The following is a 6,000-nucleotide window of genomic DNA, read 5'->3' on the forward strand; positions in this document are numbered from 1 at the left end:
GAATGTACCAGCCAGGTGAATCAACAGTGGAGGTATTTCTGAGACACCTGCAAGGAAATAACTCCTTATTACTTTCCAGCTTTGTGTGTCTCATTTTGGGAAGAGAAGCAATATGGCAATTGCTCTCTAGATGTCTAGTCCAGTTTGAGGAGATAGTCAGTGCTACCAATGCAGTGAATTACATGAAGCTACATAAAAAGTAACACAAAAAGCTACCAGAGGCAGAAAGGAAACATGGTTTTGAATGAATGTAAAATGTCATCACTGACTGCCCAGCCAATGAAGTCATAATGGAAAGTTTGATTCTATCATGGGTATTGGGAATCATTTCTCTGTCATTATTCTGATTCATACTCTTACAACTGAGGGCTTGGATCCACAGATGATAATTTAAGGCGGTTCCCAGAAAGTTTGCTATTCCCTTTTCCCACTTGCAGCCACTGGGGCCACCCAAAAAGCTTCTGAGCACATGGGGACATTCCAGGACATTCTGAGATGGGGCATTGGAGAGAGGAATTGAGCACATTGATCCCAAAGAGTTCTCACATGGAACCTGAGTCTCTGAGAGACCCAGAGTCCTGTCATTTTTTAAAAAAATAATTAAACCAATCTTCTTCCATAGAAATTGAATTTACTGGAAAGAATGGGAGGTAGATGTGGTATAGCCATAAGGCAGAAATGAATGAAGGCACACAACAACAACAAACTAGGAAGAATAAGATTATGCCACTCCTTTCTTCTCCATGCTACTGAGTTAACTGAGTGCAAATGACTTCTGCACTTTGAACTCAGTTTTCAGCAACTGAAGTAAGCTGAATAGGAAGGGGAAAAGTGGGAGGCGAGGGAGAAGAGAGAAACTCTTTGCACCATGGCTTGGGAGCAGGAAGGATTTAGCTGCATCATCCTGAAGCAACCCACTCACTCACACTGCAGATCTCCATTGCTTGGAGCATCTCTCTGGAATTTAAGGTGGGTTCCAGAGCTATTTATGATAGTAGTAACAGTGCCACAATCATGAACACATAGCATAGAATATGGAGCAGTTACCCAATCTGTAACCCTAAACTTTGAATCTGTAACTCCAATGCAGGATATCTTAATTGTATCTTAATTTTTAGTAATAAGATATACTTATTCACTAGTTTTGATGCAGTACTATCACACTATTTTATCATAAACCAAACTTTTTATTACCTGTAGTTTCATGGTTGATGTGGAAATTAGCCTTTCATTGTATGTAAATGAGTGGGTGGCAAAAAATCAGCTATCATTTCCCAAGTAATTGTTTCCCAAGAAATCCAACCACCCATTTCTCAAGAAATCCAGCCATGATCTCTCATTCTTTCTCTCTGTGAGTGGTCCAAGCAGGATATCACATCGATTGTTTGGTGACTCCATTAAACAGAATAATTTCACTATGAGTCCTCATATATGTTTTATACATGGGAAGAGCTGGATATTTGTTAAGACTTAAAGGAAATGGTGGAAGTTTATTTGCTTGGACTGTGGGAACCTTCCTCCCTACTTAAGCAAAATACGCATTAAGCAGCAGCATTAAATAATCTAGACTGCCATTATACTAATATTTATCTGATAGACATTCATTTCCCCTAAGCAATCTTTAAATGTTTCTAAATTATTGTTACATAACTTTGTCCTGTGGAAGTCTTTAAGTGGGAAGAAACTGAGCATTTCCAGTAAGATTTTCTTTTAAAAGCACATATTTAAGCATTGGTTAACCATTATGAACACAGAAGAATCTACAGACCACGTAGGATTTCTAGATATGGAAGCAAAATCCTTCATACGCCCCCCTCAAGGAAAAGCTGGGGAAGCAGAGTCTGCATGCCAGACATTGGAGGGAGACTTTAAAAATTCCCCCACTCACCCAGGAACAACACGCCCCCTCCAAGGAACAGATGGGGAGGCAGAGGCTGCATGCCGGACGAGACCTTGGGATGTCCCCCCACCTGCCCAGGAACCTTGGCTAAAACAGAGGTTCCAGCACTGGACAGAGGCTTGGACCTCCTTCCTACTTGCCTTTGTGACATTGGCATATAAAATGTATTTTGTATTTTATTGATTTTGTTGTGCTTTTGTAAAATTGCTTTAATGATTTAACTATTTATTGTAATTGAGTGTTATTATGCAATGCTGGGGGATGTAAGGGGACAGTATTATGTTGTTATTGTTTGTATTATGTATTTTTATTTTGTGTTGTAATCCCGCCTCGATCCATAAGAAGAGGCAGGAATTATAAATAAATAAATAAATAAATAAATAAATAAATATTATACATCTTTCTACACTACAGGAGTAGCAAACTTGTGGCTCTCCAAAGCTTGTTAGATACCAACTTCACTCATTACTGGCCAGCCATGGACGGGTTACAACATGCAAGTCCTAGCATCCTTGTTCAGCATAGCCAATGATGAGGAATGCTGGTAGTTGCAGTGCAACAATATTTGGGGGCTGGCTTGATTCCCAGGACAATCTATATAGTTTAGTGTATATGTATCAAGTTATGCAAGGACTGAAATCCTGGATCATCAAATACAGCTTCAGGGTGCAGTACAGTGCGCCCTTGGCTTACGGGGGGGATCCATTCCGGCCCCCCCCCCCCCGCATAAGCCAAAAAATGCGAATGGGGCTCGTGCACACAGCAGTGGTGCAGCAGTGCGCACGTGCCACAGGTGCACACCCCATTCATTTGAATGGGATGCGCCACCCCTTGTGCCCTGCGTGCTCCCACATGTCTCTCCACAGGTTTGAGCGTATGCTCAAATCCACATATAACGTGCCCACATATGACACAGGCGCATCGTACAAGTTGTTGGTTATTACGTTTAAAGCCCTACATGACTCGGACCCAGGTTACTTGCGGGAATGCTCTCCCTATATAGTCTGCCCCACGCTCTTAGAACCTCTGGGAAGTACTTACTACAATCACATAAGACTAGATTGGTGTCCACTTGCCAGATGACTTTTATTTTGGCCACCCCAAAATTATGGAATGACCTGCCGGAGGAGATCCATCTTATTACCACCTTAGATGCTTTTAAGAAAGCTGTTAAGACGGATCTCTTCCGACGGGCCTTCCCATCTAACCCTGTGTAAAATAGCCCTATACAACTCAGTGACTATGTTTAGATAAGAATTTTAACTTTTAATTTTGTTTATTTTATTATGATGGTTATTTTCTTGTCAGAATTACCATTGTTGATAATATTGTATTGTGCCATATTGTTGATTGTATTTTAGCTGCTTGTAATCCTGCCTCGATCCATAGGGAGAGGCGGGAAATATAAATAAATTATTTATTATTTATTATTATTTATATAGCTGTAATGGTGGAGCTCCATTGACAGTGCTATTTCTGTCAATGCCATCCCTTAAAAACACATTTTAAGCCAGGTAGTGCCTCAACCAAAGGGCTTCCAAGGCCTCACAGGTGCAGCAGGACTCCCAGGTGATTCTCACTAGATGTCCATTTTTAATACATCTCATGACAAGGAAGGCACTGCATATGCTATTTTCCAGCACACCAAACTGCAGCGACTCAGAAACCCTTTGGCTGGGGCATTTCCACTTCCTGAAACAAGTGTGTGTGTGTGTGCCATCATGAGACATAATTGCAACAATGGAGCTACATCATTGTAGTTATATCTGATGATACAGGATCTTGGCCACACTGTTTGATTAAATTAACATTTTAAAAGCTGCAACCAATCCATTAGTCTGTTTTATTTTGACCAGGCAAATCTTAATCTTGTTTTGTCTGTTTTAGCTTCTGTCATCAGAAGTCACCCTAATTTGTATATTCCCTTTTATGTATACATCTAATATACTTTGCATATTTAGGATTATCTATGTTTCAGATGAATTTAAATTATTATAAATGATTCCTTTTTGTGATATTTTTACTTTGATTTGTTTTGTAATAGTTGATTACACATTAAAATTAATAGAGAGTTATAAAAATGAAATAAATGTTCAGGTAACCCTTTTTGTTAACCTATGTGTGAAATTCCAACCGATGGTCAGAACTTTCTATTCCAGTCTACTTTGTGTAACTTTACATATACAGTAGCCCCTCCCGATTCATAGGGGACTTCCTCACAAAAATGACGACTCACACATATTTCAGTCCCATAAAAAATAATGGGGCGCATGCCTATTGCACATGCAGGGAAGTGCATGCACTAGTGTGCCGCCATGTTATTAATGGGCGCTTGTCCCTCCCATGAAGAGCAAGACTACAGATTCCAAGACTGTAAAAAGGGAGGGACAACTGTACTTAATTATGTACCAGAGAGACTAAGGAGCGTTACAGACCGCCGCTTAGCGGCAGTCTGCCGGCGCTGCTGTTTGCTCTGCAAGGGAGCCGCAGCAGCCAAACCGCGCGACTCCCTCGCGGAGCAAAAAAGAAGCTCCAAAATGGAGCTTCTTCCTGCGGCGCAGTTATGATGCCGCGAGGTGCCAATGGCGCATTCGTGATGTCATAAGTGACGTGCGATGTGCAGACGCACAGCGTCCGCTAGGTCAATATGGCGTGTGGAATGGCCGCTGCCATATTATACGTATTGACTGCGTACTAGGGTTAGGGGGGTGCGGAAGCACCGCCCCTTCCTAACCCTAATACGTAGTCAATACGTATTTTATGGCGGTTTGTAACCCGCCTAAGTAATCCTTTTAGTGAATCAAAAAGATGTGTAACAAGACACCATCAATAGCGTCCTAATGCACACCTGTCCCATTGTGTATCGGGTCCTGTTGTGCATCTGTCCTGTTGTGCATTCAGTCCTCTTGTGCATTAGTCCTGATGCATAGCAGTCATTTTGCTGCCCCCCTACATAGTAATTGAACAGAAGCCCCTTGCTGAATTGCTGCAAAACTGCTCAATTTTATTTCCTACATACGTAGGTCCACTTATGAAGACCTAATTTCCCACTATTTCAGCCAATATTATTAACGTATTAGAAACCACATTTATACTGTACTTAATTAAAATCTTTTATTATTCCGCTGTTTTCTCTGAATGTCTCTGTTATATCCTTTTCCTCATGTTCTCTTTAACTGTTACTCTTTTTAGAACAGGGTGGGCAACCTTGGCAGGGCTAAGGGCCAAGGTTCCCCTTTGGAGACTTAGTCCATCTGAAACTGTTTTTAAAAAAGTAAAATAGAAGTGGTGGGATGTTCCCTGGAGCACACACTTTTTCAGTAAAGCAAGAACTTTAGAAAGGAAATGCTGCTCCTGGAAGTTTCCAGCAGTTCTCTTTGTTTTGAGTGTATGTATGTAATATAGGGGACCAATTCTGATGATCAGAAGATCAGAAAGTTGGCAGTTCAAGGCCTGAGTGCTACATGTTAGGGTGAGATCCTGTCACTAGTCCCAGCTTCTGCCAATCTAGCAGTTTGAAAGCATACAAATGCAAGTAGATAGATAGAAACCACTTCTCAGTGCAACAGTAACAGTGTTCGGTGCAGTCATGTTGGCCATATGACCACCAGAGCAGTCCTCGGACAACACTGGCTCTTCAGCTTAGAAATGGAGATGAGCATCATCCCCTACAGTCAGTTACAACTAGATATTCATGTCAAGGAACTACCTTTACCTTTAAATATTGGACCATGTGGGTGATGATGTAAAGACCACAAAACAGGCAGGTCGTCATATGGCCCATAGGTAGGCTTGCCATATCCTTCCTGGGGGCAGGACTTTCCCGGTTTGGGGCGGGTCCGCACGGTCCCGCCCCGGTTTGGCCCCGCCCCCGGGATCCCCCCCAGAGAGGCCTTGGAAGCAGCTCCGCGGCCGCGGAGTCCTCCAAGACCTCTCTGGGGCTTGGGAGACGCTGTTTCCCAGGCCCAGAGAGGCCTTGGAAGTGGCTCCGCAGTCGGAGCTCCGGCCGCGGGGTCCTCCAAGGCCTCCGCAAGGCCGGGGAGGAGGAGGAAGCCGCTTGCCATCGCGGCGATGGCCGCGATGACAGGCGGCCCCCACAC

Source organism: Sceloporus undulatus, chromosome 1 (assembly GCF_019175285.1).
Source record: "Sceloporus undulatus isolate JIND9_A2432 ecotype Alabama chromosome 1, SceUnd_v1.1, whole genome shotgun sequence".
Classification (NCBI taxonomy): domain Eukaryota; kingdom Metazoa; phylum Chordata; class Lepidosauria; order Squamata; family Phrynosomatidae; genus Sceloporus; species Sceloporus undulatus.